The sequence below is a fragment of the Hyposmocoma kahamanoa genome, unplaced genomic scaffold (assembly GCF_003589595.1).
Source record: "Hyposmocoma kahamanoa isolate Upper Pololo Valley unplaced genomic scaffold, ASM358959v1 92, whole genome shotgun sequence".
In the NCBI taxonomy this organism is placed as follows: domain Eukaryota; kingdom Metazoa; phylum Arthropoda; class Insecta; order Lepidoptera; family Cosmopterigidae; genus Hyposmocoma; species Hyposmocoma kahamanoa.
Genome location: NW_020654748.1, coordinates 6374641 through 6387342, shown reverse-complemented (window position 1 = coordinate 6387342; position 12702 = coordinate 6374641). Strand labels below are relative to the sequence as shown.

The following is a 12702-nucleotide window of genomic DNA, read 5'->3' as shown; positions in this document are numbered from 1 at the left end:
ATATTTCAAAATGGTGAGTCGATGTAAAAGGCAGGAAGTAAATGTTGCAATGCGAAGCATTTTTCCATCCAACACCGACTATTAGGTTAGAGAATTAATTTCAAAAGCAAGCCGGTGGGAATAGTGTTATATAGTCCCTTCGTTGCTGCGTAATAGTAAAGGTCAACATCAGAAATAGCTGACCAGTTACCAATGTTAATTACTGTCTTAATCACTTTGAATGTACAAAGATAGCTAGATATATTATTCAAATATTGGTTAGATTTATACCTTATTATTCACGTCGTTGAATATTGAATATTAAATATTTCCGAAACAAGCAGCTAATGGATTTAAATCCAAATAGCTTGTTATTAATTTCTGTTACTTAGATATTAAAAAGCGTCAGCTGTTATGTGTGTTATGAGCTACTTACAGCGCGCTGACTGTACATACAGTTGTTTATTGCGCTTAAATGTATTTATTATTTAACACGATGTTGGTTTTTTAAACTTGTGAATTGGATAGTCTTACAGAGGTGTAATTTTTCAAAAATAACAAAATAATATATCCATATTAAATATAATCAGCGATTAAAATACACACTAACACTATTTCACTCATATTCCAGTGGACTTACCCGGATAGTGAACGTGTTAAAACACAAATACGCACAACAACGGTCTGATATTGTGAAGTTATATTAAGAAAATGGTTGAAACACCATGTGCTAATAATGCTTTATTTCACATGAAAGTTACGTGTGAATCCATAAAGGTCAAAAGGTTGACGTTATTAATTTAATTAATTATTAAGAAACATAATTTTCAAGTTGCGTAGGTGAAAATAACAAATATACTACAAATTGTAACTGTAAATATATAACAAATTGTCAAATTTTTGTTTTTCTGTATAATGTGTTCTTTCATATTTTGATTCCAATGAAATTAATTTACTAAACGCGGTGCAATAATTTTCAGTTAAAGTGTAGATAGGGACCTATTAAGTAAAAATACAGAAGATAAAAGAAATATATGATGCAATGATTTAATAATGTTATGTTTGAGTAATGCTCTCAGGAAAGTGAATAAATTAAAAAATCCCAACATGGCTTCCATTCGTCCAATCGTCGGCGCTTGAAATGCCATAAATCTGAGTTAAAAGTTAATTTTGTCAATCCGGATAATTCCTCAAGGTTTAATCAGACTAAGTTGGGTGTAATTAATGTTCACTAAGGCCACACAATCTAGGAAAGCTTCGGCTTAGCTACGGAAATCGGAGTTTGCAGCCGAGTGGGCGGGCGTGGAGCGACGACGACGCCGCGTTCTTCGGGCTGCGCGGCGCGCGCGTCGCCTTCGCCGGCCCGCGCCCGCCAGTGCCATGGGGGCGGCCGCCGTCACTTACCGTGCTTTGCCGCGCCGCCGCCGCTCGCCACCCGCTGCCGCCGCGCGCGAACCACCCTCGCTTCCAAAACCTCGCCTCCCAAAACACTAAATAACTTCACCAAACTAAACACATCCTGTACGCAAAAGTTTTCACAACACCTTTTAATCGAACGTGAAAGTGAATTTGGTTGTCGCCTGCACAAGTTTGGAGAGCTGAAACTTTTCGCGGAGTTTTGATGGTAAATTCGTAACCATAGTTTTATAATAAATAGATACAATAATTACTTTACTAGTTCTAACGATTTAACTTAATTCCTATGTTAAAGTGTTCATCTCGCAATGAAAGTAAATGCGGTAAATTATCTTCGCCATTAACTAAATCGATTGCCCATATAATAATGTACTGGTAAAATAATGTAGACAAATTGTGAATCCATTGTTTGAGTACCTGAATTCGTAATTTTTATCAACATTTTTACGAGTGCGTGTAGCGATATAAAAACGTCAATATAAATTATAAAATTTAGACATAATGCAACAAAATTGAGAACTCTTACTATTGTAAGAGTCAATAGGTTATGTTAACAATACGATACGAGAACAATATTATAAAATGTCTATACGGAACATTGTTTGATTATAATTTCGCTGCGTGTTTGCATATTAATGTACGTGACTGTAATTTAACGAATGAATCAAACTCTACAAAATGATTCTAGGGGTACGTATTACATAAAAACATTTAAAACGTTTTATCTTTTTACGTAATGTATTATTTGCTTACTGTGCACCATTATACATTTGTTTTAAATAACAAAGCTTCTTGTTGTATATAATAATTCGTCTTAGGTTTTCGCGATTATATAACTATTAATAAATTTTATTTAGTAAAAATTATTGAATTAAAGCCGTGATAGTCTAATAGTTTGACCTGCCGCCTCTCAAGCACAGGCCGTGGTTTAGAATCCGGGTTTACATCGCTAAGTTTTTCGGAATTTTTCTTCTCGGTGAAGGAAAACATCGTGATGAAAGGTGAAAGATGAAGGTCCCCAACCTTCATTGGTCCAGCGAACGTGGCGGAGTGTGGCCGTAACAATCGTCTGAGAGAAGACCCGTGCGCAACATTGGGACGTATAAATGGGTTGAAGATTTTATTGTAAAATTTATATTGTTAAAATAAAATATTTTTGCAAAACATATGTAGCGTAAAATGGAATGTTTTTTGGTAAATTAAAAATAAAATATTTACATTAGTAAATTTTGTAACTATAGTGAATAATAGAGTGGTTAGCTTTAACATTGGACATAACCGGTTGATGACTTTATCATCTCAATCAGCCGTGACCATGGAACCTGTATAAAACCCAAAACGTTGATTTATTTTAAAAACAAATATGCGCAATTAGAAGCCGGAAAAATTATGTTATTTTCAAAGCTTCTTGTTATTTATGAAGCATTTTATATAAATTGCATGCGTATATGATACGTTTTTGTCTCGATTTCTAAAAGACTTGGTTAAAAACATCAAAGTATTGTGAGATCAAATGTGAATCCTAAATTGGTACAAAACTGGAGGATTAAATCGATTAAGCAATGTTCTGAACCGTATCTAAATGTATCAAACAAATTAAAATGGGTCCAAATGCTATTGCGTTATGGAAAACAAATTTTCTTGCGTAATTGTTTATATATATTTCAAATTAATAGCCCAGTGGGAGAGCAGGTACTTCTGAATTTCGAATCTCTTGGCTTTATATGACCTATGACCTTAATTCCTAAGTTACTTATTTATATCTGTCATTGAGGGACTAGACGTAGGCTGGTGTGGATATACCCAAGATTTCAACGAAGCGTTACGCTTTCACATTTATATGGCTTACGGCATTGAAGTGGAATCCCCTGCCTGCAGATTTGTTCCCTGAACGCTATAATTTGGGTCTTTTCAAGGCTAAACTGAATCGACATTATAAAGCTAATCGTCAACCTCATCATCACATTCTATTATTAGGGCTAGCATGACAGTGTCTTATAGACAGTATCTCGCGCATTATGTCTACGTATTTCGCACATGTCACGCCCTGTTGCTTTTCTTAATTATTTTAGAATATCAAGTGACGAGACGAAGAAGTCGTGCGCCTGATGGTAAGCTATATGCCTGTCCATAACAGTTGCAGTGCCACTAAGGGCTTTAAATCGCAAACATCTAAGGGACACTGCCACTGCGCCGGTCACCCCGAGGCAGAAGTTGACAAGTCTCATGTGCCTGTAATTTCACCAGCAACCTTATCTTATCCTTCAAAACCGGAACATGGTAATGCTGACATTACTGCTTGGCGGCAGAAATAGGAAAGGAAAGAAGAGCCCTGCTGCTAGTAAATCTTGTGTTAGGCCTACAAGGAGATGGAAATCAAACACGCTTTTAAATATTTATGATGGAGAACATCATGATTAAAAACCTGCATGTCAAAAAAGGTTAGCGACCCTTAAAGCCGTTTAAGCATGAGCAACCGTGGATACTGCTCATCGGTCTGGTTTCTCATGTACAAAACACACATCGATCAGATAGAATCTGTTCAACGTCGATTTCTAAGAATGCTTTGCAGTAGACTTGGGTTGAGATGTAAATTGTTGGGTTATGAAAGCATACTCAATAAGTTTAAGGTAGAAACCCTTGCTCGCTGTTGAGTTACCAGTGACTTATGTACATTGCACAAAATAGTTAATGGTGGATTTGGTGACAAATTACTGGATAAGATCTGCATAAGGGTGTCAACTCGTTCAGTTCACCGATCTCAATTATTTGCTAATCAACCATTCGTAAGTGATAATATTTTTGCAAATAGTCCAATTTACCGAATGTGTAGAACATATAATGATATTTGTTGTAACCATGATATATTTCGTGATAGCCTTCCCGCATTCAAAAAGTCCGTCATTAAACGACTCATTTGACCTATACCTTCTTCTATTTTAAAATTCTTCATAAGATCTTATTCATAAGATCGCATAGTCTATAGTTTTCTGAACGCTGTGAACAGTTATAATTGGAATGCAGATTTACTGCTGTTTCTTTATAAAATTATATTGTTTGAAAACAAGGTAATTGTTTCTGTAATTTCTACTATTAAAATAAAAATAAATCAAAATAAAAAGATATGACATCCCCAACTTGCATTGGACTAGCGAGGCAGACAAACTCACTAAACCAGCTCCTTAAAGACTACCCCTGTCCAGCAGTGGAATGTATAACGGCTTGACAAGTTGACATGTAATTAATAATTCCGTAACGAATAGATAATTAAATAACAAGAAGAGAAAATATTTTATTTTTATTGAATATCATGATGTTTTTACTACCACGAAATTCATCTATTTTTAACCGACTTTAAAAAAGAAGGAGGTTCTTGATTTGACTGTATTTTTTTACGTGTGTGTAACGCGATTACTCCGACATTAATTGTGAACCGATTTTAATAATACTTTTTTACTGGAAATTTGGCAAATAAATGTAATTCCACAAACTTATGAGGTCGACTTTTTTTATAGGAAAGGTGTTTGTAAGAATACTCCACTACTGTGTTATTATTATTGATACAAAGACCAAACAAACACAAAGAAAGAATCCAAAGATGCGACTGGAAATGAACCGGCCGGCGTTTGTCGCTTCAACGTTTTTTCTTTGTGTTTGATTCATCTTTATAATAATAGGAAGTAGAAAAGCGGGAAATTACACTTACCCTATAAAATACTAAAACGGAAAAAAATACATGTTGCTATATAAATAAAAAAGATTATACAATTTTTGGTATGGTTTTCACATTTTTGCAAATTACAATTGGGAATCTAAATTACGTATTACTCAGTCAGCCGCCGTGACTATGAGACCAATAAATACTGCAAAATTTCGGTTTGTTTGAAAAAAAAAACGCGATTTAAATCCGAAGAAAATTGTTTGGTTTTAAAATATATCTTGGAATAAGAACCACCTATCATTGACAAAGGCTTCTTATAACATTTCGACTTATCCGAAGAACAGAGTCCGATGTGATTATATAGCGAGAATGTAATAAGTACGTGACGAGAATAGTTTCGTTATTCAATCTAAGGCCTATGTAAAGGTGTTTTGAGAATTTATATATCTTATGTCGTTTTGGAAATATAAAATCCAACAACGGTCGACCTGATATCCACAGCGAAGAATAACGAACACAATGTACTATGTTATGATAACAAATAGTCTTGCACATAGAACTTTGTTTTACGGATGAGTCGATTTTATCTAAATTTTACAAAAAGCTGAGACCATTTTTGGTAACATTTTACATAAAATAGTTTTAATTTTGTGTTTTATCCTTAGTTTCTTTTATTTTTGTTATCATTTCGTCACGTGTAATCCAAAGTCACCAAGTAACATTTTTTTCCTTATTTCTTTCTCAAGTGCCAAGAATGAGAAGACAAGAGGTTTTTATTATGAAGTGTATTAACACCATAGCACTACAGTGTTACATTAGAATATGTAATAATAATGAAATGTTCTATGTCTATGACATGATATTGCCGATGTCGTAAGCAGTATTCAGCATTTGCATTGCTCTTTAATCTCCGGGTGTTTTCAATGTCATTTTAAGCTCTAAATGTTAATTCGTAATTCGTAAAGTAAATCTTTACTGCGCGTCGAAGGTTTACAAAAACATATGTATGTAGACAGGGCTGGGCAGTTGTATTATTTTACATATTAATATACAATTGTATTTCTATTTCAATTACAACCTAAAAATATTTAGTAATTAGTAAGTATTTCAACTATCAACAATATACTTTCTTTAGTTATTGTCAATGATAAGAATTTTATTTATAACAACAATCGGTTTGTCATAGATATTCTTGAACTTGGAAAATAAAATATTTTGCATGTATTGCGTATCTATTACATCGGCTTACCGTCTCCAAATTTCCACGCTTCGCAGATACATATGCGGAACAAACAAAAACAGAATAAACGAATTGGGTACAAATAGCGAACTCAAGGTTTAAGATTATGGGTCCTCGTAAGAATGCTAGGGCACGCCACGAGGCACCTTTTGTGCGACGCTCTCATAACATGCCAACGAAACCTTGGAATGTCACCCGATTCCCTTAATATTTCCTTAAAGGTACCGAAAGACTTCAACAATTTCTTATTTAACAACGGATCACTGACTCCTAAGATACAAGTGGCCCTAAATTGGCATACACACGCAGGTTCAAGTTACGTAAGATCGAAGGAATTTTTCTTTGTGATTTTTGTATTAATAATTAAATAAATAACGCACACACTCAACATAGCCTCATAGCACTCAATTATAGCAAACTTGTGAAGTAAGGAGTCAGAGAATCGTGTAAGGTCTCTATCTACACACATCAGCGCCGTGGACGTAATAGGGCCGTGGCCGTGCCGAGGCTATGCACCTCTCAAGGGCTTTCTAATCACACACTTATATATTTTTTTTATAATACCAAGTGACAGCACAAACTGGTCGTGCGCCTGATGGTAAGCTACACGCCATATCCGTAACAGTTGTAGTACCACTCAGAGCTTTAAATCGCAAAAATCTGACGGGCACTGCCACTGCGCCCTGTCACCCTGAGACGTAAGTTGACAAGTCCCACGTGCCTGTAATTTCACCAGCACTGTTGTTACCCTTCAAAATGGGATCACGGTAATGCTGACATTACAGCTTGGCGGCTGAAATAGGTAAGGTGGCAATACTTCCCTGGACGAACTCTTTCACAAGGAGCTCTACTATTACGTCAGTGACGTGACAGGATCGTGAATAGGCTGCAGCCGTCCATCTATTCCCCTCAGGCATCATTTTGTTTTCGTATCAGAGTGTCGGTTCAGTGACTACACTAGTGGGGAAATAGATCTTAGGAAAAACAGTAAACGTTATGTCTATCATGTACCATGTTTTGTTTAAAACATGTGTTATGTTTAAAACATTAATAAATTGCATCTGCGCGCGCCACGAAGCTCCGCACGGACATGTATGAACAAGTTCATACAAAATGTACATACCGATAATTTTTTGGGCCTCTGACGGAGCACGGTCCGTCCACGACCTGGAAACGGTGATGATATGTGTGGATAGACAAAGGTCTTTCGTACATAATAAAAATGTACCTACGTTATATCACCAAAATGTTATTTCCGTGAATAAATAATATAATTATTTAAGCGAATACTAAAATGTTTTACGCCAAGTAAATTATATTAATGAACTTATTTGCTTGACATATCCATTTCCGACGATTCTTGAAAACGTGCCTATATTATTATTTCTCCTAAAACGTGTAACTAATTTTGTATCTAAGTATATATTCGAGTCATCCCAAAGGCTCTGTCTTTCACAGTTAACAGTACAAAGATTCGCAATTTACACATTCGATTTTATTGATTTCTCGTTGTACGAATCAGAGCAGAAACTTCTCATATAAAAAATGACTCCCCGATGGGCAAAGAAAATGATTTATATTTAACAACCTACGCTACATTGAAATATCTTCAGTCTTCCATTCTCTACATTGCACAACAATAAGCTGCTAGCTCTTGGTCATCTATCATTGTGTCAGGCTACAAATGACTGAGCTAGTGGTTGTTGAACAACGCAGTCAATATCCACTGAACGCGAAATTAATTCCTCACAGTCTGTTTCAAGGCTGACATGCAGCAAAATTTTAATGACTGTAGTTGCTTGCTAACAATATTAATACATGCGTAAAAGGTAACTGTGATATGATATTTAACACAAAACTAGAAATACTATTTTTGGTAAGCTGTGGCACCTATCATTCACTCAGAAATCATCTCTTATATGAAATCACGTCGATTGTAATTTCAAGCGCAAGACATCTGAACAAAACAGACAGGCTGTAATTAGGAACTATCCCTCTACGCCTTCGTTCGGGCTTTGAAATTGTAGCACCCTCGAGATTCCATCCTGATTTCAGTTTCCATGTCACGTAGAGTAACTATCCACTTTTTTTTAGTTTTTTCTTCCAAAATGGCGGCTTGGTGGCAAATGACCAAATGAGATTGATTGACGGTGCTGGCTGCGATTGTTCTTGTCGCATGTAGGGGAGGGAGCCATTATCGGGCTGCGATGTATTAGTGGGAGTTGTCCTCGAGCTTTTTGTTCCAACTTTCCAAGCGTGACTCTACGGTTGGCTAGGCTTTTACTAAATAGATTCATATTCGATATTAACTATTTGGGCTTCGCCATACGAACTTCTTACCAAGTAAATACTTCTAACATTATTCTCGGATTAATCACTTAGTTTCACGGCTGATTATTATATACATACACGTCGTTTACGCAAGCGTACCAACATATACGTACGTATAGATATTATAACACATGTACATTGGTTGTTAATTATAACGTACATGACACTGTAATTTTATTATATAATAATATTATGCATAATTTTATTACAGACAATTATATACTCTAAATTTTGCAGAGGTCTGTGTATAGTCATCTTCATATAAAACTTCCTGTCATAAAAATTTATAAGAAATATAAAATAAAACGGTCAAGGCAATTTATTAAACACGTCTATATTGTCACTTTAGCATCAAAATGCAATACAATGTTGAGCTGAAAAGTCGTCTCTTTTTTACTATACAAGAAATGGATCACATTTCTATTCGAGTCATCTCTAACGGGTGGATGGAGTCGATTGGTCATCACGATCATGTCATTTGGACCCTTTACGGTTTTTTCCTACCGTAGAAATGGTCTTATATGGACTTGAGTAGAAACAATCTAAAGGCACTTTCATACATTTCTTGCCATGACAAGTAATAAGTAACATATCGATTCTAACTTAAATATTTTAGAAAAGGTAGCATCTACCTACTTAAAGTGTAAACGTATATTTTAAAAAATGGATCTTCGACAATTTATTCTCATTCCTTTGAGTGACAAAACCAAAAGCAACAATGGGATAAAACCAACAAAGTACGATCCTTTATATTTACACGAACAAAGTGCATAACAATTCATATGAGGCATGCAAAATGGGCCGTATAAACGGCGTATCATCTCCTTAGAAAATATGGGACACGACAAGCGCTCAGCGAAATGTTCCATTGCTCTTTTCTTTCTTTTTTTCTTTTGTACCTCGTGTAGGTCCATCAAGAACATGGTGATGGACAACACGTTGGAGATCTGCCCAAGTTTGTTTATAATTAACTTGATTTGAAAAGAGAGTCGATTACGTTTTGCCTTTGAAGGATCGCTGCTTTAGTAGACAACTAGTAAAAGTTAGTATACTGTGTTAAGAAAGTGACGGAAAAATACATTTTGTATGATAATATTCCGCTCACCAATGAACCTCCTATAGTGATACTACTTGTAGGCATCGTATTTTGCATCGAAGAGGGTGCCTATAATTTGTTGTTTAATCGATTTTCGTATTTGCTTATATAACGGAGACGATGAATGTACAATCAGTGTCAAAATCAATTAAAAAGGTCAAAGTAATGAAGGATATGGACACATTTAAAGTGGTCAATTTTATCCATACGTTCAGAGTGCTCCAAATGTCTGCACATTTGGCGAAAACGAAACTTATGTCAGTGGTTTTGAGCTGAACTTTCAAGTTTTGTAGCGGCTCTTTTGTTCCTGAACTACTCCCTTGAGAAGCCACTAGTAAAAGGAATCGCAATGCGTATGGTGTTGATTTGAAAGAGGGTGCTTGAGACCCGTCGATAGTCTTTTGTCTGAAGTAAAGACTCTCAACAAAACCGAATGGCGCATCGTTCTTTAGGAGCTATTGGCGATGTTGTGTAGTCTTTGTGTCCTTGTGTTTATGGACCATTGATTTTAATGGGGTTTTAAGGTAAGGTGGAAAACTGCGGAACCTAAAATAGTTTTTGTTTTGTTTCACAAAGTACAGGTTACTGAATTATTTCGTCTTTTTCAACTTTATCATTCTTCCCATTTCTTCCCACATTATAAACATCACGGAATTATAAACTTTATTTTTTGATATACTAAGAATATTGTTTTTAAGATCAAACTCGAATTTTTTTTCCGAATTAACGTTTATTCGAATTTTCATTACACCGAAAACCTAATTATAACGAAACCGTTGTTCTTTTAGGATATGTTGAATATTTATCGCAAAGACACAATTAGGTTCGGTTAGGTTAGATTAAGTTAGGTTTAAAAAAAAAATCCTCTCAATATTACTTTTGAGGTTATGAAAATTCAAGTAAACGTTATTTCTGGTAACCATTAAGCATTTTTGTTACTTATGTGCTTAACGGTGCAGACTAGTAAACAGTCTTCAGGGAAATACTACGATCGCACTGAAGGTTCGGCTTAATTAGAGTAGCAATACAAATTCTAATCTCAAAATCCTCTTACGCCTGATCTTACCGTTCACAAAAGGAAATAAGGTACCAATGACGAAGGTAAATATTCTAGTAAATATCAAAAGAACAAAGATGTCATTATTTGAATAACCAGCCTAACTCCATTCACAAACCACCACCTCTATTAAAAAGCTTCCATGTTCTTGTTAAACGACAGAACTCCTGAACAAATGCTCGTATAAAGTTACCTCAGCTTATGATTGATTGTAGCTCGTGTGGTTAAAAAGCCGAGGTTGAACACGCTTAACGATGTGACTAATGATGTTTCTATCAAGATATCGACTCTGTCTATTTACATACATACGGGTATAAATTGATTTTTTGCATTGGCAATGGTACTGTAAAGTGGTGTAATTAAGACCAGTGTGTAAGTACGGGAAACTTTAAACGAAAAAAAAAAAAATTTCTAAATTGTACACTATTTGCTCCGGATGTTGCCGTTGCTGGCCTCTTGTATATTTATTAAATGTATAAAAAAAATAGAAAATATTATTTATATACGTATATAAATGAAGACAATGATAGGGTACGCGGTTCGATGCGAGTTTTCTTTTCAAATAATAATTATTAAAGGGTACAAAGTTGTTTTTGATTGATAAAAAATGTTTTAGTAGTATTTTGTTATACTCGCGACAAGTTAGTGAGTGCAACGTTATCGACTTAGTAGTAACAATACGGTGTAAAAAACTGTAATATAATGAAGTGATAAAAAAATAGTTGTGTAGTAGGGCAAACTAGGACAGAATGAGCCCCCTAATATTTAACATCAAATAAGTGTAAAAGAAAAGAACAGAAATCTAGTCATAGAAACATACATATGTATATTGATTATTTTAGGTACATAATAATTGCAAAATCATTAAGAACAAACAATAATATCATATTAAAGAAAATGTTTAAAAAAAAGTGGAAATTACCCCGGGGGCCCGTTCTGCCCCTATATTTTTTCCGTGAATTGCAAATATTTTTTACTGTACTGGTTTGTTCGACGATCTTCAGTAGAAAGTTCTCGACGTCCTTGTTGTTACGTCAATATAAATAGAGAATATCACACATTAGATATAAAATAACAGTATGTAGGGTGGTAGGGTAAAAGTAATTGAGTCTTTAATAGCTTGTGACGTGTGACTCATCAATTCTTCACTCCAAATGGATCTTGCGTGACATGCAAGATGTTTCCATGTGAGCGAAAATAAGTAATATATTTCAATAATATAATATTTTTTGCACATCAGATAAAACGACACGATACGCAACGACAAAGAATTGGAATCAAACCTAAATGTGTTAGTACTACGGTATAAACAAGACATATGGCGCTAAATTGAAGTAGTTTTCTTACTCCCATGAAAACAGAGTCGAATTCTCTTTATTATTTTAATTATTCTAATTAACATTATTCAATAACGCTTGTGCTTTGTAGTAATTAGTAGCAGTAGAGTTCCTAAGGAAAGAGTTAGTCTTGGGAAGTAAATACTGGTACCAGACCTATTTCTGTCGCCAAACAATGTAATGTAACCATTACCGCGTTCCAGATATGTACGTGCTAGTGAAACTACAGGCACATGGGATGGGACTTGTTAACTTTAAATCTCAGGGTGAAAGGCGCAGTGGCAATGATCTTCGGGTCTTTGCGATTGAAACCTCCAAGTGACACTGCACGACTTCGTCATCACATTATGTGATGTAATAAAACAATATATGGGGAAAGAGAATGGTGTAGCAGATTTGCCGTCTATCTTATTTATATTGCGCTACCAAACGTTTAGGTTCATTACCATTTCGTTATCGTGTCTTGTCGTTAATATCGAAACGTTCATTGAATGTGTAATGAAAACGATGTATATTTGTTGAACGTTACTAAGGTCAGCGAAATGTATCCGGCAAAATATAGACAAACAGGTTACCTTGGGCCGG

General features: G+C 35.1%; 1 protein-coding gene across 1 annotated transcript in view; it reads left to right on the top strand.

Annotated features, from left to right (window-relative positions):
- The first annotated feature begins 1352 nt into the window (after positions 1-1352).
- LOC113236522 overlaps positions 1353-12702 on the top strand; it is a 96345-nt gene continuing 84995 nt past the window's right edge. The window contains exon 1 of the mRNA XM_026472631.1: positions 1353-1603. The gene's annotated coding sequence lies outside the window, so the exon portion shown is untranslated. The remainder of the gene's footprint in view (positions 1604-12702) is intronic.